The following is a 27,622-nucleotide window of genomic DNA, read 5'->3' as shown; positions in this document are numbered from 1 at the left end:
CATCCGAGATCCCCATGGCTGGGACTCAGGGCGCCTCCTGGATGGCCTCAGCTTGGCACTTTTATGTTGTATTGTGACCATCTGGCCTGCTGAGCTGGGCCTTTGCATCTTTGTTTCTCCAGAGCCTGGCCCTGGGCAGGTGGATTTTCAGTGAACATTTGCTAGAAGAGAAAGGAGCCGATGGATGAACAGACGTCTCCATGGACTTCAGTGGGGGTGGTAGGGCAGGGTGGTATGTGTGTGGAGTGGCTTCTCAGGCCAGCCCAGGAACAAATGGGACTGAGTCCTCCAGGAAAGAGCCTTAGAGGATATTAGCAAGGAGGGGGAAGGGGAAGGTGCAGGCAGGGCTGCTCCAGGCGGATACCCGAAGGTCCATCTAAGCTGCGAACCATTGCCAGAACCTAGTCAGGAGACGTTTGAAGAGAAAAGCCAAGAGAGGGAGAAGGAGAACTCAGGAAGGATCAGAAATAGGCTGGGATCGACATCAGGGGGAAAGAGCACCCCGCGCTGCTGTGGGTCTGGGAGCAGAGGCCAGTGGCCTGGAGACTGGGCAGCCCCACCTGGGGCAGCCACCAGGTAGTCCCAGAGGCCTTCCTTGGGGTGGGGAGGCCCCAAACACTCGCCAGAGCTGTCTTGTATGCATCAGGAATGCTCCGCCACCTCCCGGGAGGGTTTCGGTTATTCACGATTAACTCACATGGATTCCTGGGCATGGGCAATCACGTGTCAGCTAAACAGGACTGCAGGAAGCTTAGGGGGCCGAGACCCTCTTGGGATTTGGTGAAAGGTGTGCACCCTCCCCCTGGACCTGAACAAACACACACTCTGCACCCCCTTTCCAGAGATGTGCAGACTCGCTGAGGTCAGTGTAAGAAGGGTCCAGGCTCCTCAGAGTCCCCCAGGGGGCTTGTCACAGTGACGCCTGGGCCCCACCCTCCAGGCCTCCAGGTAAACCCAAGAATCTGTATTTCATTAAAGTTCACAAATGCTGTTGCTGCCACTCACAGTGGACCAGGCTGACATGAAGAGAGGAGGGAAGGCTTAGCTCCGAACAGAAACATGCTCTGGTGTCTGGCTCACCGAGGTCATTTCAATCTAGTGTTTCCTGATTGTTTCCAATTGTTTCCAATCAATTGCTTTCTACATTTACAATATTCTGTGTGTGTGTGACAGGGTCTCTCTCTGTTGCCCAAGCTGGAGTGCAGTGGTGTGATCATAACTCACTGCAACCTCCTGGGCTCCAGGAATTCTCCCACCTCAGCCTTCCAAGTAGCTGGGACTACAAGCGTGCACCACCACCCCTGGCTAATTTTTTATTTTTTGTAGAGACAGGGTCTTGCTATGTTGCCCAGGCTGGTCTCGAACTCCTGGCCTGAAGTGACCCTCCTGCCTCGGCCTCCCAAAGTGCTGGGATTACAGGAATGAGCCACCACGTCTGGCCACATTTACAATTTTTAACATGTCCATGTACTGCCTGTCTTATTAATATTTTCTACAGATTGCCTTTAAATTAAATTTCTTACTTCATTTATTTTCATCCTAAGCTTTAATATCTGTGAAATCACAGGTTTGATGTGCTAATTGGGTTTTTTTCTAGAATAAGTAAAATATTAAGCTACTGATTTTTTGAACGTTTGACTCATGTCCCTCCTAAAATTACCTCACAGTCACCGGTTCAACTCCCATGCAGCTGTAAGGAGGAAAGGAGGATCTAGGGTTTACCCAAATCCTGTGACTATTTTAGATGACAGACGGATGGAAAAAACCACAGCCCCCAATGTCCCTGCCATTACTGCTCACTTTCTTTTTTTTATTTTATTATTATTATTTTTTAAGACAGAGTCTCTCTCTGTTGCCCAGGCTGGAGTGCAATGGTTCAGTGCAACCTCCGTCTCCCGGGTTCAAGCAATTCTCCTGCCTCAGCCTCCCAAGTAGCTGCAATTACAGGTGCACGCCACCACACCTGGCTAATTTTTGTATTTTTAGTACAGACAGGGTTTCACCATGTTGGCCAGGCTGGTCTCAAACTCCTGACCTCAGGTGATCCACCCGCCTCGGCCTCCCAAAGTAGCTGGGATTACAGGCGCATGCCACCACACCTGGCTAACTTTTGTATTTTTAATAGAGTCGGGGTTTCGCACATTGGCCAGGCTACTGCTCGTTTTTAAAAACGCATCTGCCTCTTGAAAAACTCACTCACCCAAGCCAGCATAGAAATCCTGGCCTTTCTGCCCCATGGCCCACATGACCTCATCACCCTCTGCCTCCCTCTCGCCTTCCGTTCTCGCTGGCTATTCCCACTCTCCTCTCTGCTCCCCACCAAGGCCCCAGCACCCTCTACATGCCTGAATCCCTCCAGCCCACTCCTGGGCTCACATCCTCAGGAAACCTTCCTCAGGTCTGAGTCACCTCCCCCTACCTATGGGCCCGTGGGGAGACTCACAGGCTCACATGAGGATGTGCAAAGGTGCTTTCGATGCTTCTAGCACTGCACACTTGAGAGAAGCTTCCAGAAGGGAGAGGCTTATGTTGGGGGTGATGAGAGATGTTAGGAGTTGCCTCCTGCCTGCTCTGCTGGGCCTGAGCGAGAGGTCTGTCTCATGCCTGGGAACCTGCCACGGTTGCACTCAATGCCACTCCAATCCTCATCTCCGGAAGGGGGAATCTGGTTGGTTCAGCTCAGCCTCTGGGTTGATTCCTCCTGGGCCAAAGCTCCACCCTGCTCTGGTCAGCTGTGGCCAGCGGGATGGGGGAAAGTGGCACTCAGGGTGCCCCCTCCAGGGCTGAGGACAAGGCAGCTCCCAAGGTAGGGGCTCGGGAACAGGAAGGTGGGATGGCTGCCTCTGGTACAACACTGGTTCACGGCGCCGTTTCGAGAAATCAGGTTAAACTGAGACTTTCCCAACCAGAAATCCAAGTGTTCCCTTCGTTCATTGTCCAGTTGTTATGGGCTAAATGTTTGTCTCCCCCTGGAATTCAGCCGTTGACGCCCTAACCCCCCGTGTGATGGTATTGGAGATGGGGCCTCTGGGAGGCATTTAGGTTTTTTTTTGTTTTTTTTTGTTTTTTTTTTTTTTGAGACAGAGTCTCGCTCTGTCGCCCGGGCTGGAGTGCAGTGGCGCGATCTCGGCTCACTGCAAGCTCCGCCTCCCAGGTTCACGCCATTCTCCTGCCTCAGCCTCCTGAGTAGCTGGGACTACAGGCGCCCACCACCACGCCCGGCTAACTTTTTGTATTTTTTTTTAGCAGAGACGGGGTTTCACCGTGTTAGCCAGGATGGTCTCAATCTCCTGACCTCGTGATCCACCTGCCTCGGCCTCCCAAAGTGCTGGGATTGGGATTACAAGCGTGAGCCACCTCGCCTGGCGGCATTTAGGTTTAAACCAGGCGATGAGGGTGGGGCCCCATGATGGAATCAGTACCCTCATAAAAAGAGGAAGAGGCTGGGCACGGTGGCTCACACCTGCAATCCCAGCACTTTGGGAGGCCAAAGCAGGAGGATCGCTTGAGCCCAGGAGTTCAAGATCAGCCTGGCAACATGGCAAAACCCCATCTCTACAAAAAATACAAAAAAATTAGCCAAGCATGGCAGTGTATGCTTATAGTCCCAGCTACTCAGGAGACTGAGGCGGGAAGATCACTTGAGTCCGGGTGGTGGAGGTTGCAGTGAGCTATGATGGCACCACTGCCCTCCAGCCTGGGTGAAAGGCCCAATGAGGACACAGAGAGAAGGCAGCCTCTGCAAGCCAGGATGGGGCCCTCACCAGAGCCTGGCCATGCTGGACACCTGGTCTTGGACTTACAGTTCCAAAACTGTTGGAAAATACATTTCTGTTCTTTACACCACCTAGTCTACAGGATTTTGTTATGGCAGTGTTAGCAGACTAAGACACCAATATTAGTGTTGTCATTTTTAGCCAACCTTTTTATGAATCTCCCTGACTATGGGTTAATAAAGGAGTTCACAGCAACCCCGACATGCAAATGACCCAATGACTAGAATTCAACAAAGACCCAGTGTATCATGCCGGCCCCTGCACATAAACATCCCCACTGGGCTTTGGAAATGATGTTCACCACTTTTACGTAGCGTCTGCTTTGCGCTGGGCCTGGGAGCTCAGCAGCCCTGGCCCTCGTCCCTCTGGCTGGGGTGGCAGACCTTGCCCACAGGCGGGAGCTTGCCAAGGGCGGAGGCTCGCTGAGCGGCTCACCCTAGAAGGTGCAGTCCTTGTCCCCAGCTCTCTCCCTCTGGCTCATGCCCTGTCTGATGTCAGGGAAATGTGAGAGACACAGTCACACATGGCGGCAGCTGCTGGACTTTACTTGAATAAAATAGGCGCCCCTCTCCTCTCCCACCTGGCTTACAGTGGCTGCTGTCACCAGCATGTCCAGAGGGGGCAGGACTCAGCAGTTCCACCCACCAGTCCCCGACACAATGCAGCATAGATGTCATTTACTGGGTCAGAGACAAGGGGAGGGCTCTGACAGACACTCGATTTTTTTTTTAACTCTATATCCAATTTTTATATTGAACATTATATACGTTTTACAACCGTTGATTCTTTATACACCAAAAAGTAAAAACTATTTTAAAAAGCGGATCATTCACTTAGTTGCAAATAATAAAAAGAGCAGCCTGGGAGGATTGCCATGGTGAGTGTCTGCCATGCCCATCGTCATAATCTCATTTAATCCCTGCAGTATCACTGCTCAGATGTGGGAAGCTTCCAGAAGGGAAAGAGGCCAGAGGAGAGGCAAGTTCAGGTTTGGAAAGATGGGGGATGTTAGAAAATTCCCTTCTGCCTGCTCTTCAGGGGTCCCAAACCAGGAGACCCTGTCTGTCTCATGACCAGAGGCCTAGCACAGTGCGGCACGCAGTCATGCTCATTGTATGAGCGGGCAGAACCCACTCACTGAGGACCCCATATTGAACCTCATACCGTGAACTAGGAACGCAGCATCACCCTACAGATAGGACCAGAGGCTCCTGGGGTGTGTTGAGTGACCAGGGAGACCTGGCCTGGAGTCCTGCTAGGACATGCTGGGAGGGAACACCTTCCTAGGGGTGTTAGACATCAGAAGAAGAGAGACGACTGGCCTGGCACCTACAGGGCTGCACAAGAAGCAGGAGACACCCACCCATCCACCACCACAGCCACAGTGGGAAAGACACCTGCTGCTGCTTTGAGCCCCTGCCCCCAAACTGCCCAGGGCCCCCTATGTAGAAGGCTTCACCCATCATGGAGGGAGAGCTTTACTGAGCGGACTGTAGCCCCCCCATGGCATGAGCTGGCTGGTGAGTGCCAGGGCTTAGTTCCCCAGAGAGAGCCAGGCTTGCCTTGTCCTGGCCTCTGGCTCTGTCTCTGGCTGCACTGGCCCTGGTCTTTGCTCTTTGACTGGGGCAGCCATGCTTCCTAAGCCCATGCGCCATGCTCCACCTCGCAGGCAGTCTCTCCACCTCCCCGTGCTGATACCAGCCATACCTTTCTTCTGGGACCTGGAAGAGCTTGGTTTGAATCCCACCTCAGCCACTTACCAGCTGTGTGATCCTGGACAAGTTACTGAGTGTCTCTGAGCCTCAGATTCAATAGTAGTCACCCTACTCCCACCCCACCCCCTGGGGTTGTTGTGAAGATCAAACGAGCTCAATGGAAAGGGCCTATCTCAGCGCTGAAACTCCCACTGCGGCTTTCCTCTGGGAAGAGGGGGAAGAGCATCGCTGCCCAGGGCAGTTCCTCTCCAGGAGGGTTTGTCTCCACCACCACCTTCTGGCCTCGGTCCCTGCTGCTCTTCTCGGCCCTGTGACCTCCTGCTCAGAAACCGTGGGGTAGGGAGGGGCTGCAGGTGGCAGAAGCCACCCCCTGTCCTATCGGGGCATGTTTCCCAAATGTGGCTGAGGACTTGTAGCAAACCTTGCCAGGATCACCCGCGGCCACCTGTGGGTGGACCTGCTGGTAGCGCTCGGTGACGCCAGGCAGAGGCGTGGGCTATTCAACATACAGAGCACAGGGAAGGCGCAGCCATCTAAACAGAACCATCAGCTAACACCCCCGAGCAGGAGAGATTCCAACAGAGGAAAAGGACAGAGGGTGGGCCCTGGAGAGCAGAGGGCACGAGACAGCAGCAGGATGGCGGGAAGCAGTGGGGAGGCCAGGTCGCCAGAGCCTTGCCTGAAGCCCTAGGGGATGGCAGACATCAGAGAGAAGAGGGAGAATGTGGGACACTTCGCCAGAGCCCTTTCTGAGGGAGAATAGGGAGTCGATTGGTGCCGTGAGCAGAAATCTATGGTGGATATTTCTGTGTTCTAGAAATCTCCACTGTAGGCCCAAGGAGGGTGCATATTCCCAAAGTTGCCCGGGGGTTCTGGCTTGGATGCCAGCTTCACTTCACTTTGACAGTTTCACTGAAGAGGCCTGTGTCACCTCAGGACCCCGCCCTGGTCTCCACACCACCCTGTCCCTCCAACCCCTGTGAGGCGTGCTGCCCCTTAGCGATTCCTGAAAGCAACAACAACGACAAGGGCAGGCTCCTTTTCCAGAGAAAAGAGAATTCTCACAGTGTGTACCCCAGTCTCAGCCCCAGCAGCAGCGTCTGAGAATGTGTTAGAAAAGCAGGTTCCCAGGGCCCGGGTCGGACCTCCTGAATCAGAAGCTCTGGGCCCAGCAATCTGTGCATGAACCCTCCTGGTGATCCCCAGGCCAGTGCCAGAGTGAGAACCACTGCCACACGGCCCTGAGAGCAAACCACCTACAAGGATGCAGTGCTCGACTATGAGGGTGCACTGAGGAAGGGCGCCAGGCACAAGAGAGAACGTTCAGAATGATTCTAGTTCCATAAACTGTTAGAAGTCAGAGGTCACCCTTGGGGGCAGGGAGCAGTGACTTCGAGTGGGCGTTAGGACGCTTTCTGAAGTGGCAGTAAAGTTCTCCTTCTGCATCCGGGTTGAGTCTGTAAACATCCAGCAATCTGTACACTTAATATGGGCTCTTTATGTATCCTGCTAAAATTTTTAAAAAATCTTTTAACCATAAGAAAGGGTAAACGATGCCAGGCGCTGTGGCTCACACCTGTAATCCCAGCACTTTGGGAGGCTGAGGCGGACAGATCACCTGAGGTTAGGAGTTCGAGCCCAGCCTGGCCAATATGGTGAAGCCCCGCCTCTACTAAAAACACAAAAATGAGCCGGGCGTGGTGGCGCGCTTGGTTGTCTTTTTGTGTGAAACCATCAAGTTATACTTTGTAGGTGATATGCAAATGCTACACTATTTTACAGAGGGACTTGGACATTCATGGATTTCAGTATCTATGGGGGTCCTGGAACCAATCCCCCCACGGATACCGAGGGAAGACTATATTTAACAAGCTCTTAAACATGTGAGAATCACTGCGCTCAGCGGCCTCTCTCATAAGAGCCCTTGGTAGAAATCCCTGCAGCCTTAGCACTAACACATTTCCCAGCAATTGGTCAGTTGCTGTTGTTGTTGTTGTTTGTGTTGTTGTTGTTGTCTTGAGACAAAGTCTCGCTCTGTCACCCAGGCTGGAGTGCAGCGGCACAATCTCAGCTCATTGCAACCTCTGCCTCCTGGGTTCAAGCGATTCTCGTGCCTCAGCCTCCCGAGTAGCTGGAATTACAGATGTGTGCTACCACACCCGGCTAATTTTTGTATTTTTAGTAAAGACGGGGTTTTGCCACGTTGGCCAGGCTGGAATTGGTCAGTTTTTATACCTGAATGGAGTAGAATGAGTCACTGACACATTTCTCCTTTTCATGTTGACTGCCAGGAAGCTTAGGGAAGTTTGAGCCCATCCACACTAGAGTCTTTGTAATACAAATTTCTTAACCTTATCCCCCATTCAGTTTTACGCTCACACCCTTTTATTCTTTCTTTTGTCCTCTTTTGGATTTATGCTGTGTTGGATAAGTGATATATACACATATCCATATATGTATTATAGTGTATGTATTATATGTGTATATACATACAATATATTATACATATACATATGCACAATATGTATATGTAGTATATGTATACATATATTATACATATACATATATGTATATGAATACATATAATACATATACATATTGTGCATATGTATATGTATAATATATTGTATGTATATACACATATAATACATACACTATAATACATATAATACATATATACACTATAATATATATACAGTATATACGTATATATACTGCATATACGTATATATACAGTATATACGTATATACTGCATATATGTATATATACTGTATATACGTATATACTGCATATATGTATATATACTGTATATACGTATATACTGCATATATGTATATATACTGTATATACGTATATACTGCATATATGTATATATACTGTATATACGTATATACTGCATATATGTATATATACTGTATATACATATATACAGTATATATGTATTATATACGTATATACAGTATATACGTATATATACTGTATATACGTATATACTGTATATATAGTATACATATAAGAATTATACATATATGTGTAGTTATACATGTATGTATATGTACATATAATACATATATATATTATATGCATGTATATATCCATGTATGTATATAATATATATGTATGTATGTATTATATGCGTGTATATATCCATATATGTATATGTGTATGTATTATATTTGTGGATGGAATAGTATCTTCTATGTTAATTTGTATAATAATGCATAAATAAAACAGCTCCCACATACTGAGTGCCAGCAGTGTGCAACCTCACATCAGTCCCAGGAGTTGGATAACATTTGTCCTCCCTGCAAGACATTGGAGCAACAGGAGGCCCCAAGGGGAACCCACATGCCCGATGCATTCAGCCAGCGAAGGGCCGAACGGGGATGACAAGCCATGCCTGGCTGGCTCCACTCCCCGCTCCCAACACCCACAGCTTCCCCAGTGTCATATGGCAAGCTGTGGAAACCACCAAATTCTTTCTCAAAATATTCTGTGATTTGAAGAAAATATTTAATGCTTTAATTCCTTTGGAGCTTACTTAGGAAATTTATTATGAAGGCTTAAGTTGACATTTTTCTCCAACTGTTAACCAGTGTTCAAAACTTCTATTGATATCCCTCTATTTTTTTAATATCTTTTTTTTTTTTGAGACAAAGTCTCGCTCCGTTACCCAGGCTGGAGTGCAGTGGTGCAAACTCGGCTCACTGCAACCTCCGCCTACCAGGTTCAAGTGATTCTCCTGTCTCAGCCTCCTGAGTAGCTGAGATTGCAGACAGCCACTACCACGCCCAGCTACTTTTTGTATTTTTAGTAGAGATGGGGTTTCACCGTGTTGGCCAGTCTGGTCTTGAACTCCTGACCTCAAGTGATCCACCCAATTCGGCCTCCCAAAGTGCTGGGATTACAGGCATGAGCCACCGGACCCAGCCTAATATCAATTTTATTGGGATAAATTTACATTTCACACAGTTTACCCATTTATGGTGTACAACTCAATGTTTTTAGTATATTCACAAAACTGTGCCATTTTAGAACATTTTCTCACCTTCCCAAAAGAAATCCCATCCCCATTTGCAGTCACTCACTCTGCGTCTCCCACAACCCACCCAGTCCTGGGCAACCATTCATCTGCTTTCAGTCTCTGTGGAGTCTCCGGTTCTGGACGTTTCATATAAATGCAGTCATACAATATGTGGTCCTCCCTGACTGGCTTCTTTCACTTAGCAAAATGTCTTCAAGCCTCCTTCATGTTGTAGCGTGTATGAACAATTTCTTCTATAGCTTAATAATCTTTCACTGTAAGGATAGATCACCTTTTAATTATCCATTCATTGGCTGACAGACGTTCTTGGTGTTTTCACTTTTTGCCAGTTATGACTCATGCTGCTATAAACACGTGTGTACATCTTTGTGTGTGGATGTATGTTTTCATGTGTCTTGGGAACAGGCTTAGGAAGAGAATTGTTGAGTCATATGGTAACTCTATGTTTAACCTTTTGAGAAACTGTCAGACAATTTTCCAAAGTGCCCCAACCATTTTACATTCCCATCTGCAGTGCATGAGGATTCCAATTTCCCCACATCCTCACCAGCACTTATTATCATCCATCTTTCTTTTAACAGCCACCCTAGTGAGTGCAAAGTGGTATCTCATTGTGGCTTTTATTTGCATTTCTGATGGCTAATGATGTTGAGCATCTTTTCATGTATTTATTGGCCATTTGTATGTCTTTTGGAGACATGCCAATTCATATATATGGGCAAAGGATCTGAAAATATACATATATATGTGTGTATCTATGTGGGCAAATATATATATAAATAAATATATATATATATTTGCCCATACAGATACACACATATATATGTATATTTTTGAATATATATATTTATATATTTATGTGTGCGTGTGTGTGTGTATATATATATACTTCAAGCAGGGTCTCGCTCTATCACCCAGGCTGGAGTGCAATAGCATAATCTGGGCTCACCGCAACCTCTGCCTCCTGGGTTGAAGCCATCCTCCCACCTCAGCCTCCTGAATAGCTGCAACTACAGGTGTGTGCCACCACATCCAGCTAATTTTTGTATTTTTTGTAGAGAGGGGGTTTTGCCATGTTGTCCAGGCTAGTCTCAAAGTCCTGGGCTCAAGTGATCCTCCTGCCTCAGCCTCCCAAAGTGCTGGGATTACAGATGTGAGCCACTGTTCCCAGCCCTATATTTTAATTGGGTTATTTTTTATTATTGAGTTGTATGAGTTCTTTATATACTCTAGGTACAAGATTCTTATCAGGTATATGATTTGCAAATATTTTCTCCTATTCTGTGAGAATTTTCTTTTCTTCTTCTTCTTTTTTTAATTTTGTTTTGTTTCGGACAGTCTCACTCATCCAGGCTGGAGTGCAGTGGCACAATCTCAGGTCACTGTAACCTCTGTCTCCCAGGCTTGAGTGATCCTCCCACTTCAGCCTCCCAAGTAGCTGGTATTACAGGTGTGCACCACCATGCTTAGCTAATTTTTGTATTTGCAGTGGAGACAGCGTTTCACCATGTCGACCAGGCTAGTCATGAACTCCTGACTTCAAGTGATACGTCAGCCTCGGCCCCCCAAAGTGCTGAGATTACAGGCATGAGCTACCACCATGCCCATCCAAGAATTTTCTTGATGGTATACTTGGAAGCACAAAAGTTTTAAATTTTGATGATGTCCAATTTATTTTATTTTGTTGCTTGTGCAGTTGGTGTCATATGTAGGAAACCATTACCTATGCCAATGTCAAGAAGATTTAGTTTTCTTCTAAGAGTTTTATGGTTTTACCCCTTACAACTAGGTTTTTTATTTATTTTGAGTTAATCTTTGTATATGATGTGAGGTAGGAATCCAAATTCATTCTTTGGCCTGTGTCTACTCAGTTGTCCCAGCACTATTTGTTGAAGATGACTATCCTTTTCTCATTGAATGGTCTTAGCACCTGTCAAAACTCATTTGACCATAGATGTATGAGTTTATTTACGGATACCCAATTCTATTCTCTTGACCTATATGCCTATCTTGTGCCAGTACCACACTGTCTTGATTACTGTTGCTTTGTAGTAGGTTTTTAAATCAGGAAGTGTGAGTCCAACTCTGTTCTTTGATTGTTTTTGGCATGAGTCTCTTGAATTCCCAGATTAATTTTATGATCAGCTTATCAAGTTCTGCAAACAAGCCACCTGGGATTTTAATCAAGTCGTGTTGAATATGGAGATCAATTTGGGGAGTATTGCCATCTTAACAATATTAATTCTTCTGATCCATGAAAATAGGATATCTTTCTACTTATTTAGGTCTTCTTTAATTTTTTTCAATAATATTTTGTAGTTTCAGCATCTAAATGTTGCCCTTCTTTTGTTAAATGTATTCCTAAGTACTTTATTCTTTTTGATGATATTGTGTATAGGTTTTTTAAAATTTTAATTTATGGCTTATTCCTTCCCGCTCTACAAAAATACAATTAATTTGTGTATATTGATCTTGTATTCTGAAACTTTGCTGAACTTGTTTATTAGTTCCAATAGTTTTCTGGGGTTTTTTGTTTGTTTTTTACTGGATTCCTTAGAATTTTCTATATACAAGATTATGTTATCTGCAAATAGAGATCATTTTATATCTTCCTTTCCAATCTGAATGACATTTTTTTTCTTGGCTAAGGGTCTTATAACCTCCATTATAATTTTGAATAGTAGTGGTGAGAGTGGGCATTCTTATCTTCTTCCTGATCTTAAGAGAAAGTATGCAGTCTTTCACAATTAAATATGGCATTTGCTGTGTAGTTTTCATAGATGCCCTTCATCAGGTTTGAGAAAATTTTCTTCTATACCTGGTTTGTTGAATGTTTTTATTATGAAGGGTTGTTGAATTTTGTCAAATACTATTTGATGTCATATGCCTAATAAGATGATCGTGTTTTTGTCCCTTGTTTCATTCATATGGTATATTACACTAATTGATTTTTGCATGTTAAACCAACCTTGCATTCCTGGGATAAATTCTACTTGGTCATAGTATATAATTCTTTTCATATATTGCTGGGATCAGTTTGGTAGTATTTTGTTGAGGACATTTTCTTCTCTATTAATAAGAGATGTTGGACTATAATTTTCGTTTCTTGTGATTTTTATCTGGTTTAGTAGCCCTTCCATTTTTTATGTTTGTGAGGCCTCTTCTATAAAATAACATTTTTAGAGATAAGAATTTATTTTTGGGCTGGCCATTCTGTTTCACTGATCAACTACTTTGTACCAATACCATATTCCTTTTATTATTGTAACATTTAATGATATTCGGGAGAAGAAGGCTCTCTTTATTATCTATATTGCTCAAAAAGTTTGAGCGAATTTTGGCTGTTTATCCTGCAGATGAATTTCATAATCATTTTGTCAAAACAGTCTGATCAGTTTTTTCATTGGAATGGCACTAAAACTATAAATATTAACTTGTATTAAATATTAACTGACATATTTTTAATATTCCATTTTCCTATCCAAGAAAAACTCATGCTTCTCTAAATATGCAAGCTTCCTTTCATGTCTCAAGTTTTTCCTTTATATAGGTTGTTTGTATTTATTAATACAATTATCCTGTGTTTTCTGGCTTTGTTACTATAATACTATAATTAGAATCTCTCCACTTTCTAACTTGTTTTTGTTGACATACAGTGAGTCTATCTTATTCAGGACCTAGGCTGAATTATTTGTAATTCTGGTAGTTTCAGTTGGTTCTTTGGAGTTTTCTAGGTATACAAGTCATGTCACCTACAAATTATGATTACTTTAGCTTTCTTCCTGATAACTTATTTATTTTATGTCTCATTATGCTGATCAAAACTTCTGGAAACAAGTTAATAATGATGAAAGCAAGAACCATACTCTTATTGGGAGCATCTCTGATTTTTCACCATTAGCATGTTTAAATGTATACAGTCTCTTCTTTACCATGGTGAATTTTCCTTCTAGTCTCATCTTTAAAGCTTTTTGCTGGGGATTGGTATTTAACTTTGTCAACTGACCTACCAATGTGCTATATTGTATTAAGACTTTCTAATGATTATGAAATTGCCTCAATTTTTTTAAGTCAAATCACTCTGAAAACACTTTGATAAAGAAATTAAAACATCTCATTTAACTGTTCATCCTTATTCCATACCTAATTCTTTGGGAAACACAGTTTTTGAAAGTATACATATAAAACAGCTGTATTTTTCCCCATCATGGCCTCTAACTTCTCTCTGTCTAGACTCATGTCTCTGCTGCATAGCAGGGGTCTTGGAGGTTTGTTGTCCAGATCCCGTAACTTCCCTGTCTCCTTTAGTTTTTAGAATAGACTCATTTCTGTATTTAAGGTTCTGTGCTAGTCATTTTTTCTCAAAAGACATATTTAATTTTTGAATACATAATACTCTGGCATAGTTTTGTTTGTTTGTTTGTTTGTCTGTTTGTTTGTTTTTGAGGCAGAGTCTCACTCTGTTGCCCAGGCTAGAGTGCAGTGGCACGATCTCAGCTCACTGCAACTCTGCCTCCCGGGTTCAAGCAATTCTCCTGCCTCAGCCTCCTGAGTAGCTGGGATTACAGGTGTGCACCACCATGCCTGGCTAATTTTTGTATTTTTAGTAGAGACAGGGTCTCACCATGTTGGCCAGGTTGGTCTTGAACTCCTGACCTCAAGTGATCCACCCACCTCGGGCTCCCAAAGTGCTGGGATTACAGACATGAGCCACCGCACCTGGCCGACATAGCTTTAAGAACCAAAAATGTATTAAAAGGTACATACCTTAAATTCTTCCTCCAAGCCCTACTCCCCAACTATCCAGGCTCCCTCATCTAATTTAATCTTATTTCAGATATATGTGTGTTTGTGTGTGTGTAACCATTGATAATAATTTTGATACTAATTTCTTGTAACTCCTTCCAGAAGTTTTTAGGCACATTTGAATAAATTTGAATACATTTCTCTCTTTATGCTGATAGAAACATACAAAATATACTCTTCTATTCTTGCTTTTTTTCTGGATTTTTCCCAGCATCCTTTCCTGATCAGTACTGTACATGGAACTTCCTCTTTTTTGCTTTTACAACTGCATCATCTCCCATTTGTGAAAATGTTTAGAATTTTCTCATCTGTGGGGCCAGTTTCTGATCAAAAGACACCCCGGTTGCTTCCAATTGCTTGCCCTTGAACAATGCTGCCATGAGTCACTGGCTCCAGGATGATGCTGGAGTGAGTCACCTGCACCCAGGACACTCCCTACAGAGCAGGCAGATCCAGGGGCCAAATTCCTGCAGGGGAGATGGCTGGGTCAAAGCATATTTGCTTTTTTATTTTGACAGGCATTGCCAAACTGCCCTGTAGGGCTGGAATCCATGTAAACTCCCACCAGCAGGGATGGCGGCTGCCTGCTGCCCTTGGCTGCACCAATTACTCTTCAAACTTTTGAGTTTTTGCCAACATAGCAAGTGAAAAAAGACATCTCAGTGTGGTTTGGATTTTCTTTCCTCTTATGAGGCACAGGGTTGAAAATCCTTTCACAGGATTTTAAGGCTGATTTGTTTCAACTTTCTGTGTGCTGTTTATAGCCTTTGCACATTTCAGCCACGTTACAATTTTCCAAAGTTCAATCTCATAGTGTTCAAAGCTCTTCTTGCAGACAGTTTGGGGAGTGGCAAGGAGCTGGCCTGGAGCCACTCTCGCCACCTCCTCTTCTTCCCCAGTGGTGGGGGAGGGAGCAGGGATCAGCCAGCTAAGGCACCTCTACTCCACCAGCTGCGCACAGCAGTAGGAGGCATCCCTCTGGGGTCTTTGAGATTGTCACTCACACACACACACACACACACACACACACACACACACACACACAGGAGACCATCCCTTCCAGAAGGGTGACCACATCTCCCTCTGGCCCTGGGGGCACATGCCGGCTTGCAATCCCTTCTCCAGCTTGGGCCCCCTATTGCTTGGCCCAGTGGCCATCTGGGCAGTCCCCAACCCCTACCACTTGCTGACATTTGGGTTCCAAGGACCCTCAGGGAACTCCAGGGTCTTCTTGTAAAGGGCTGCTCCAAAGGCCATGGAGAACAAAGATAAGGCTGAGGAGGTTCATTTTCTTCAAGGACACACAAGCCATAATCACTTTGAGCCCCATGGAACAAAGTCTTCCAGCAGGTCCCTACCTTCAGAAATCCTCCAGCCCAAAGCCAGCTCCATTCCCACGGGCAGCGTATTCCCATATCTCAGCACCATAACCCTAGGCTCTCAGAACCCTTTCCCAGGAGACTCTGGAATGAGCCCATGGGTTCCACAGCCCTACGAGCTTCCAGCTGGGAGCCTCTCCTTCCTGCAGGGAGCTCTGAGCCTTTCCAGGGCTTCTTTGGAGCCAGCTTCCTCTTTGCATGGGCTACAGCACCCCCAGAGGGCCAAGCTTCTCCCTTCTTCTTCCTCTTCTTTTATCTGAGAGTGGGGACTACCATAGGAGGCACACCTCCCTCAGTGATCCCTCGGGTTGCCGGCAGACCCAAGCTACAGCAGAAATTTGTTTGGCCTTAGCAGCAATTCCAGAACATCAGAAAAAGTCCTGCTCTGGCCAGGCACGGTGTCTCATGCCTGTAATCTCAGCACTTTGGGAGGCTGAGGCAGGTGGATCACTTGAGGTCAGGAGTTCAAGACCAGCCTGGACAACATGGTGAAACCTCATCTCTACCAAAAATATAAAAAATTAGCCAGGGGTGGCGGCACGTGCCTGTAATCCCAGCTACTTGGGAGGCTGAGGCAGGAGAATCACTTGAACCGGGTAGGCAGACGTTGCAGTGAGCCGAGGTCATGCCACTACACTCCAGCCTGGGCAACAGAGTGAGACTCTGTCTCAAAAAAAAAGAAAGAAAGAGTCCTGCTCTGTGTCTTACAATGCCTCCAACACTTGATTTATGCTTCCTGCTGTATATGTTTCCCCTCTAATTTGGTCTTTTGACTTATAAACTGTGTATATAATTTTTAAAGATATTTAATTGACAAATGTGGAATAAGTTCAAGGTATACAATGTGATGATGTGATAGATATATACATCGTATAGTGATTATCACAGTCAAATTAACACATCCATCACCACCTGTGCTATACGTTAGATCCCCAGAACTTGTTCATCTTATAATTGAAAGGTTTTACCCTTTGACCCACATCTCCCCTTTGCCAAGGACCCCCAGCCCTTGGCAAACATTTCTTTACTCTCTGCTTCTAAGAGTTTGACTTTTTAGATTCCACATATAAGATCATGCAGTATTTTTCTTTCTGTGTATGGTTTATTTCACTTAACCATATACAGAAAGCTCAACCAAGCTCATCCATGCTGTTGCAAATGGCAGGATTTTCTCCTTTTTTATGGCTGAATGATATTCCACCACATATATGTACCACAATTTCTTTATCCATTTATCTGTAGATGGACATCTGGGTTGATTCCACATCTTGGCTATCATGAATAATGAACATGGGGGTGTAGATATCTCTTCAAGATGCTCATTTTATTTCCTTTGGATTTATTTCCAGAAGTGGGGCTGCTGGGTCACATGGTAGTTCTATTTTTAACCTCTTGAGGAACCTCCATACTGTTTTCCATAATAGCTGTTCCAATTTACATTCCTACCACCAGCACACAAGGGTGCCCTTTTCCCACGTCTTCTCTCGCCAACACTTGCTCTGTCTTATCTTTCTTATAACTGCCATGCTGACAGGTGTGAGATGGTTTCTCATTGTTTTGTCTTTTTCTAATGATCAGTGATCTTGGGCATTTTTTCATTTATCTGTTTTCCATTTGTATGTCTTCTTTTTTTAAGAATTTTAAAGCAAAAGTCAATCTTCAGCAATGCTTCAACATTTTACTTTTTATTAGCATATTTAGTGGAAGAGCCTGCTGGTCCTGCCATAAACTGAATTCTTTTTTTTTTCTTTTTTCTTTTTTTTTTTTTGGACGGAGTCTCACTCTTGCTGCCCAGGCTGCAGGGCAATGGCGTGATCTGGGCTCACTGCAACCTCTGCCTCCCAGATTCAAGTGATTCTCCTGCCTCAGCCTCCCAAGTAGCTGGAATTAGAGGTGCCCGCCACCACACCTGGCTAATTTTTGGGTTTTTGTTTTGTTTTTGTTTTTGTTTTGAGACGGACGGAGTGTCTCTCTGTCGCCCAGGCTGGAGTGCAGTGACACAATCTCTGCTCACGGCAAGCTCCACCTCCTGGGTTCACGCCATTCTCCTGTATTAGCCTCTCGAGTAGCTGGGACTACAGGTACCCACCGCCAAGCCCAGCTAATTTTTTTGTATTTTTATTAGAGACGGGGTTTCACCATGTTAGCCAGGATGGTCTCGATCTGCTGACCTCGTGATCCGCCCGCCTTGGCCTCCCAAAGTGCTGAGATTACAGGTGTGAACCATGGCACCCAGCCCATAAACTGAATTCTTAATGTTGCCTTCTAGTGCAGAGGTAGCATCTTCCTGTGGTATGATTGCATTGGGATTTTAATGGAAAGTTGGGAACTGGGATTAACTCAAGCTGTTACCTCATCTAACAGTTTGCTCAGGTCTTCCAACAATATAAAACAAATTCCGGAAGTCCCTATACATGGCAGAAGGAGAAAGGGAAGGAGAACACGGCCAGGTATCAGGTGATGGGGGAAAGTTCTAGTCCTGGCTGTTGAAGCTCTGTGACCCCAGAAAGCCCCTCCTCTTCAGCAAATGGCACTGTGGCTGGAGAGATGGCTGGGGGATCCTGAGAGCTGTCCCCAATCTCCCCGTCCACTCTCAATTCCTTATTTCATTTCCTAATTTGCCTGCTTTTCCTTCATTCAACCTCTTACACTGAGAACGCACTATGTGCAGATATGCAGATCTCCAAATCATTAACTTCTCAATCTTACGCTCCGAGCCCTTTGGTTCCTTGAAGAGCTGGCTTTAGAATTCCATCATCCGCAGCTTTTTTGTAAATATAAAATAAAACGTTTAACTTTTTAGAAGTTCCATTGTCTGAAATTTCCCTGCCCTGCCTAATGCCTGCAGGCTTCTTCCCCAGAGCCCTCCCGGCTTCTCCTTCCTCCATCACCCACACCGATGGCTCATTTGTGCTTCGCTTGCTGCAGTTCATGCAGCTCACAGTTCCTCTTCTCCATCACGCTGTCATTGGCCTTTTTTGCTGGCCGGAATGTCTAGCTTGTTCTTTCCCCTCTGGCTCTGCCCCTTCCCTGGAAGGCTGTCTTCACGGCACAGGTTATAGATACAAATCCATAACCTACAACTCTCTGGCATCGGACTTCCATCCTGTAAAAAACAAATTGTCTCAAACTCTATACCACTCTCTTCTTCCTAGGTTTAAAGTTAATTTCAGGCCGGGCATAATGGTTTACACCAGTAATTCCAGCACTTTGGGAGGCTGAGGAAGGATGATTGCTTAAGGCCAGGAGTTCTAGAACAGCCTGGTAACACAACAAGACATCCACCCCTACAAAAAAAAAAAAAAAAAAAAAATTGAAAATTAACCAGGCACGGTGGTGTGTGCCTGTAGTCCTCGCTACTGGGGAGGCTGAGGAAGGAGGATTGCTTGAGTCTAGGAATTCGAGGCTGCAGTGAGCAATGATGGAGCTACTGCACTCCAGCCTGGGTGACAGAGTGAGACCTTGTCTGAAAAAATTAATTTCAGTGATTTCTGTCCCAGCATCAGGAAAGGGCATGCTCTTCACATTTGACGTACCACTTCTCTTGCACATGATGTTTGTCAGAGTTTCTAATCCACTTCCCACTTTTGCATGAACGTTCCAGCCTGGAGGATGTAAAAATGGGCAGCAAGGAGTGGGAAGAGGTGGCCCTGGGGTGGAGAGGCCCGGACTCGGGTCCCAGCTGGACCGTGGCAGTCACGTGGGCTTAAGAACGTTCCTTAATCTCACCAGGTTTCAGCATTCTCGTCTCTAAAAGAGATGTTGTTTGTATTAGAAATTACGATTGTTAAACTGGTATTCAATGAGTTGTTCCTGTAATTCATACTTAACCTTCCAGGTTAGTCCCAACCCTACACGAGACCGAGACCGGGGCACAATGGGCCATTTCCAAGTCCAGCTTCTCTCCCTCTGAGCTCAGACTGGCTTCCCCCGCACATTCTTGCTTCCTCTCCTAGCGTGTTAATGAGTTCTGCAGCCTTAAGGAAAGCCAGGGGCCATCCTTACTTTTCTCCCTCTTGAGCCAAGGCTCCCTGGCTTCCCTCCTGCAGGCCTCTGCTCAGATAGGCACCCCTGACCTCTCAGCTAACCCTGCACCCCCACCCCGACCTGCTTCAGGTATTTCCATCCTCAGGAGGGTCTCCATTCACCCCTCAGGCACCAAACTGCTGCTTTCTGCCTTCTGTCCTGGTCTTGGTCCTAAAAGGTCCCCTCCTCCTTCCCTCACCGCTCGGGGACCCTCCTGTCTACCTCCTGAAGCCGACGCTGACCCCAAGTGGCCACGGCGTAGTAGGGGCTCCCCCCACCCCCAGGTACAGAACTTTCTAGGCTTCCCGGCCTTGCTCCAAGTTTCCCTTCTCCAGCCCCTTTCCTGTTACTGCCCCTCCCCACTGCTGGCTCCCCAATTTCTGAATTTCCACTTAAGATTTTTCCAGGATCTTTCTCTCGCCCTCACCTTTGTTCACGCTCAGAACACCAAAATGCCCCAGTGGGCAGCCATCCCCAGGGCAGGGTGACAGCTGTCTCCCTGTGTGATTGATTGGCTTCTCCACCTTTTCCACAACTGTCAAGGGTTCCATTAGAGATCCATGCCATGCAGGTCTTCCTCGGACATGGAGCGTCTTCTGGGGCCACTGTCCCAGCTCCTTCCTTTGCAGGGGCTTTTCTGCCAAGCCAGAAACTTCATCTGTGTCTCCTTCCTCTGTCTAAATCCTCCTGTCTCACTCTCCCCACTTTGATCCAGGAAGAAAAAAGGCCCAAGGCCGCCGGGCACAGTGGCTCAAGCCTGTAATCCCAGCACTTTGGGAGGCTGAGGCGGGCAGATCACCTGAGGTCAGGAGTTCGAGACCAGCCTAACATGGTGAAACACTGTCTCTACTAAAAATACAAAAATTAGCCAGGTGTGGTAGCGGGCACCTATAATCCCAGCTATGCAGGAGGCAGAGGCAGGAGAATCGCTTGAACCCGGGAGGTGGAGGTTGCAGTTAGCTGAGATCGTGCCACTGCACTCCAGCTTGGGTGATAAGAGCAAAATTCCGTCTCAAAAAAAAGGCCCAAGACAAACCTGTGCTTCCTACCTGGGAAGAGGCTAAGGTACCAATTCAAGGACCAGGAAGGAATGTGGAAATGATGTAGATGATCTGGGATCAGCCAGTCCCTCTCTTAGGGGTGCTGGGGGCACCTTTTGCCTCAATAAGCCCCATCTTTCTGCCCCCTTGATGGTAGGTTCAAGCCCTTCTTGTCACAGCAAAAGTGCCACCATGCTGTCCCCCTGTCTCAGGCCACACTTCCTGGCCACCTGCCCCACCTGGACCCTAACACACCCCACAATCTCCACAGATGCCCTGTGTCCCCTCCTTGGAGAGACTGATGATGTTTCAGTGTCACCTGCTGGGCAGCAGCTGCCCTTGTGCTCCAGGCATGGGGCTGCCCATGCCTCCTGCTGGGCTGAAGCTGAAATCCAAGGTCCCAGCTCCAAGGACCAGTGAAGCTCCCCCAGTCCCAGTCCCCCAGGGCTGCGGCCTCCCCTGTGACCTGCTCCTCACCAGTACCTCCCCTGCAATGGGCTCTGCCACTTCCCTCTCGCTTGTAGTCCTTTTTTCCCTCTGGTGGCCCCTACGAGCTCCAAGGAGGCCAGGCCCGTCTCACTGAGCTGTCCCCAGCACCTAGAGGGGCCTGTTCCCGAGCAGGTGTATAAACACCTAGTGGGTTCACCTTGCCTACTGCCTAGACAGAGCCAATTTATTAAGACAAGGGAATTGCAATGGAGAAATAGTAATTCACGCAGAGCCAGCTGTGCGGGAGAAGGGAGTTTTATTATTACTCAAATCAGTCTCCCCAAGCATTTGGGGATCGGAGTTTTTAAGGATAATTTGGCAGGTAGGGTCTCGGGAAGTGGGGAGTACTGACTGGTCAGGTTGGAGATGGAATCATGGGGGTTGAAGTGAGGTTTGCTTGCTGTCTTCTGTTCCTGGGTGGGGTGGCAGAACTGGTTGAGCCGGATTACCACAGTCTGGATGGTGTCAGCTGATCCATCCAGTGCACGGCCTGCAAAATCTCTCAAGCACTGATCTTAGGTTTTACAATAGTGATGTTATCCCCAGGAGCAACGTGGGGAGGGTCAGACTCTTGGAGTCAGAGGCTGCAGGACCCCTAAACCATAATTTCTACTCGTGTAGCTAATTTGTTAGTCCTGCAAAGGGAGACTGGTCCCCAAGCAAGAAAGGGGTCTTTTCAGGAAAGGGCTATTAGTAATTTTGTTTCAGAGTCAAACCATGAACTGAATTCCTTCCTATAGCTTGGCCTATGCTCAGGAGTGAACAAGGACAGCTTAAAGGTTAGAAGCAAGATGGAGTTGGTTAGGTCTGATTTCTTTCACTGTCACAATTTCCTCAGTTATACTTTTTGCAAAGGCAATTTCAGGTGCTTGGGAGGCCCTCGGCCCTGGGGAGGAGACATCCTCCTTTCTCTTGTTTTCCACCTTCTCCTACCCTTACCCCTCCATTCCTCTAGTTGAGAGGCAGAAGACAATAGCGAGAGATGGCAGGGCTCCAGCTGCCCCTTCCCTACTGGCGCCAGTCCTTCTCCAGATCAGGACTCCTGTTTGCCTCTGACCTGTGCAGGCACTCCATGTGCCCTAGACCTGGCCAAAGCAAGGGCCGCTGCTCTCACCCAGGCAGCTTCTCCCTCATGCACCTGCTGAGGATGCCCTGGTGGCCGTGTTCCCCTAGGACTTTGCCTGAGGGGGCTCTAGGGACTAGCAAATGGGAATGCTCTGAGAGCTGTCTGACTCATGCCTGTAATCCCAACACTTTGGGAGGCTGAGGTGGGTGGATCACTTGAGGTCAGGAGTTTGAGACCAGCTTGGCCAACATGGTGAAACCCTGCCTCTATTTAAAAAAAAAAATGTAGCCAGGCATGGTGGTAGGCACCTATAATCCCAGCTACTTGGGAAACTGAGGCAGAAGAATCATTTGAACCCAGGAGGCAGAGGTTGCAGTGAGCTGAGATCGCGCCACTGCACGCCAGCCTAGGCGACAGAGCAAGACTCTGTCAAAAAAAAAAAAAAAGAAAAGAAAAGAAAAAAGAAATGCAGTCTCAGCCCCCACCCAGGACCTCCTGAGTCAGAATCTGTGATTTAACGAGAGCCCCGGATGATGTCTGCGCTTGGATGAGATCCAGTCTAGAAACTTCACCTCTCCACACCCACCTTGCTCCTCCCCACATGCCCTGTGCCTTCCTCCCCTGCAGTAGCTGGTGATTGCTACAGCTGAGCCCGCAGCCAGCTCCCCACAACTCCCCACCTCCTTGTCCCCTTGTGTCCTGACCTCCCAGGACACTGATTCACACACTGATTCATGCAGCCCAGTGCTGGGAGGTGTAACAGCCACCTCAGCTCCTGGGCCTGAAGCTGCACAACTAACACAGAGACAGCCAAATAGAGCCCCCTCCTGGCTCTGATCCTTCCAGGCCTGCCTTCAGCCCACAGTTACAACAGCATCTTTTGACCACATCACAGGTCCCCCCAACAAATGAGTCAGATAGCTGTAGTGTGACCCCTGCCGCACCATTTGCCAGCCATGCGACCTTGGCCAGATTATCACAGCTCTGAGAGTGGCAGCTGCCTCATCTATAAAGTGGGGGTAATTATCACATTGACTCATGCGGAAGTTGCGAGGTTTGGCTAAGGTAACTCATCCGTTCATCTATTGCTGTGAAAAAAAAAGATGTTTACAGAGTGTTGTGTGGCCGGCATCAGGAACAACAGAGACCCAAACAGACCAAGTCCTGTCCTGAGGAAGCTTATTAAGGAGGGAATGTGGACAGACATAGAATGAAGAAGTGAGTCCCATGCCAGCAGGTGCTCAGGGGGTGTGAATGAATGAATGAATGAATGAATGAATGCAAGTGCACCATGAGCTGCACCCTCCCTCAATCACAAAGCTATCCCCAGGCTCCTCCACCCTGAAGTTACCATGGAATAGAAAGACATGGGTCTAAAGCCACAGAGGAACTTAAGGGAACATCAGAAGATTGGGGTGGGGGAAGCTTCTGGGTTTTCTGGCAGTTAATGGTTATAGACGAATCAAAGCAATTATAAAAAGATTCCAGACGCAGAGCACATTTGCTTAAAATAGTCTATAATTGCAGCAGAATTAGAATTGTTTTACAGATAGTTTTACAATCTCTTCGTGTGTGTGTGTGTGTGTGTGTGTGTGTGTGTGTGTGTGTAAAATCATCTCAAAGGTGGTAAGATCTGGGAATACTTCTTCTCAGGGTTTCAGAGCCTCCTCATTTCAGGGAGAACAATCCCCCTGACTCTTAATGTACCATGAACATCCCTCTAAGGACCCTCTGAGCCTCCCCGGATCACCAAATTTGAGAGCTAGAAGTAAAGAACACCCACCCACCCCATGTTTTCTGGACAGGAAACTGAGGCCCTGACTTGCCTGATGTTAAGCCCGTGATTACAGGCAGCTGGAAATGGAGATTCGAACCCAGGTCCCCTGACTCCTGGCCCAGTGCCCTTGGTGGTGTATGGTGTAGGCGTCGTTGCATCCCTGGCACCGCACAGTAAACGCTGGTGATCAGCACTGACACAGGCAACGTCGACAGAGCAGCGAACATAGCACAATAGGCTACAGAAGCCAGACACCCAGCCTGGGCAGCATGGCAAAACCCCATCCCTACAAAAAATACAAGTATTAGGCGGGCGCCTGTGCTCCCAGCTATTCAAGGGGCTGAGGTGGGAAGATGGCTTGAGCCCATGAAGTCGAGACTGCAGTGAGCCACGGATGAGCCTCTACTGCACCACTGCACTCCAGCAAGGGCGACAGACCGCCAGCTCCACCTACGCAACAGAAAAGGGCAAACCAAGACTCTAATTGGTGGTTGCCGGGGCTGGGGGCATGGCAGTTACTGACCTCCGCAGGCACAAGGGGACTTTTCCCTGATGAGGGAGCTCTTCGTGGTGGTGGTGGTGGTGGTTACATGCACTGAATGTGTTTGTCAAAACTAATAAAAAGAGTAAATTATACCGCAAGTTATTTTTGTTTCGTTTTGTCTTGTTTTTGAGATGGAGTCTCGCTCTGTCGCCCAGGCTGGAATGCAGTGACGCAATCTCGGCTCACTGCAACCTATGCCTTCCCGTTTCAAGCGATTCTCCTGCCTCAGCATCCCGAGTAGCTGGGATTACAGGGGCCCACCACCACGCCCAGCTAATATTTTTTTTTCTTTTAGTAGAGACTGGTTTTCACCATGTTGGCCAGGCTGGTCTTGAACTCCTGACCTCAAATGATCCCCCCACTTCAGCCTGTGCTGGGATTACAGACGTGAGCCACGATGCCCAGCCCCTCAAGTTTTTAAGGTACAGCCTAAAATAATGATGATACTGATAATAATAACAACCTTGAAAGCCAAAAAAAAAAAAGTTCATGTTAGGATCACAACACAGAGGCCCCGGGGGTCCCCTTGTCAGAGCCGGAAGATGCCTGTTAGCAACTCAGTCCAGTGTCAGTTAGGGATTTCTGTCCACAAACTTTTCTCCTGGGAGATTCCTCAACCCAACACCGCAAAACCAGTGTGCTCTGACCCCAACCTGGCTTCACTCCTGCTTCCCAGACCAGGAGTGGCATTCCGCCAGGCACCCAGGCCCACAACAAACAGGGGGCCAGCTCCCTCGTCCGCTGCTCTCAAAACCACCACAAGTCACTGACCTGCAATTCCTCCCATTCCTCCCTGCAGCTCTGACCTGGCCAGGTACTCACCTGTGTGCCATCCCCCTCAGGACGTGCTCTATGTCCCCCACCACCCCGCCTGTGCCTCCTGCTCGGGGCCTGCCAGGCCCTCTGGCCACCAACAGGGTTTGCTGGGTGAGTTCCTCGGTCCAGCAGTCAGAGGCCTCCACAGACTGGCACCAAAACACAACGAATGCCTACATCATCCACCCCCACTCCCACCCCACGGGACCCCTGCCTATCACTGTCCACAGGTCCAGCTCTTCACTGAAAGCAGCCTCAATGCAAGGGTTTGGGTGAGGTGGTAGGCACAGGGGCCGGGGAAAGAAGAGAGAAGGCGATGCCAGCGGCAGGCAGGCCTCACTGAACTCTAAAACCTCAACAGCGCCTCCAGCCTCCATCTGGACAGCTCCAGTGACAGGGACGTCAGCCCCCAAAGCAGCATCCCCAGCTCTGGGGAGCTCGGACACTCATGGTCTCCGCCTTACACTGAGCTCAAGGCCATCATTGTCCCTGGGTCTCATTCTGCCCCCAGGCTCCCAGAGGTCAGATGGGTGATAATGGTGACCTCGTCCCTCCCGAGTCTCTGCCCATCCTTGCAGCCACTTTTCTGGTGGATCACGTTCCCAAGTGGAGCAAGCGCAGGGGTCCCCGTTCATCTGGCCAGGATGGAAGCCTCTCTCTCTCTCTGTCCTCTTGCTGGCTCAAGAATGGTTTCGCTCTTATTGCAACCTCATCCCCTCAGTGACCCAGGTTAAACTTGCTGTGAATGAAAATCACCCCATCTCGCTGGAGCCGTGGGTTCTTTGCCACACATAAGACAAGCATCATCCTCCCAGGCACTCCCGGGAAGGGTGCGTATTAATGGTCCATCCTAAGTGTGTCCTCCCAGCCACCGCACAATCCTCTCTGGCCACCTGAAATAGCAGCGTTGCTTTCTAGTTGGAAGGGGCTTCACTGACCCCATAGTGCACACTCCAACTTCATGGATCAGGAAACTGAGGCCGGGACCAGAAGGGTCAGGTATTGCTGGGTCCCCCAGACGACCGTGGTGGGGAAGGCACTCCCCAGGTCCCCATGAGCTCAGGTTGTGCCCCTGCACGTGGCCCAGATGCTCTAAGGCAACCTCTGAGTACGTTAATGCTCATTTCTGCCTGGCTGACAATTTACAGGGAAGGTGGTTAATAGAACAGGACCAGCCCTGCAAGCAGGTGGGAAGGAAGTGCCATCCTAGGGCAAACCTTCTGATACAAACCTGTGTCGGAAGTAGCTGGTTCTAGGAACCAGAGTGGCCTTCAGTCTTCAAATCCCCCTACCCAGAAAGTCCTAATTCCTATCTTAGGTAAACAAAGGCATTCTCGGCATGGGGTAGGGGAAACCCAACCTCCTGACTATTCTACCAGACCACCTGCCCTGAGATCAGTAGTGTAGGGCTGGCTGGTGGGTGTAGAGGAAGGTGTTTGGGAACTCAGAGGGACTCCGGAGGAAGAGGTGTGGGGAAGAGGAGTGGTGGTGGGAAAGGAGGCATCTGAAACCCAGCCCTCCATGCTCCCCATTTCACAAAGGAAGACACAGACAAACGCTCCTGATGAATCGTAGAACACTGGTTGAGCTAGATGTTTGTGGAAGGGAGCAACAGAAGAGGACTGGAAGGGTTTTTTTGAGATGGAGTCTGGCTCTGTTGCCCAGGCTGGAGTGCAGTGGCAAGATCTCTGCTTATGGCAACCTCCACCTCCCGGATTCAAGCGATTATCCTGCCTCAGCCTCCCGAGAAGCTGGGACTACAGGCATGTGCCACCAAACCCAGCTAATTTTTATATTTTTAGGAGAGACAGGGTTTCTCCATGTTGGCCAGGCTGATCTTGAACTCCTGGCCTCAACTGATCTGCTCGCCTCGGCCTCCCAAAGTGCTAGGATTATAGGCCGGTGCCCGGCCAAGTCTCTGACCATTTTGAAGGTATGATGGAATCTCTGGACCGATAGGCCAGAAAAATGTATATGCTCATACACAGCCTTGTACCCTGAAAACCTCCATAGAATCCATGGGACCCCAGGTTTCAAGCCCTCAGATGAGTGCAGAGCTGAGAAGAATTCCTAGCTCGGCCTCTCTGTCTAACACGCTGTCCCACCAGCTTAGACCCACTAAGAGGGTCCACATAGTCTCTC

General features: G+C 47.6%; 1 protein-coding gene across 1 annotated transcript in view; it reads left to right on the top strand.

Moving 5' to 3' along the window:
• The window catches only part of NGEF (neuronal guanine nucleotide exchange factor), a 133,516-nt gene that overhangs the window by 10,362 nt on the left and 95,532 nt on the right, over nucleotides 1-27,622 (top strand). The gene's annotated exons all lie outside the window — the stretch shown is intronic.

The sequence above is a fragment of the Gorilla gorilla genome, chromosome 11 (assembly GCF_029281585.2).
Source record: "Gorilla gorilla gorilla isolate KB3781 chromosome 11, NHGRI_mGorGor1-v2.1_pri, whole genome shotgun sequence".
NCBI lineage: Eukaryota > Metazoa > Chordata > Mammalia > Primates > Hominidae > Gorilla > Gorilla gorilla.
This window is presented reverse-complemented; position numbering and strand designations above follow the sequence as displayed.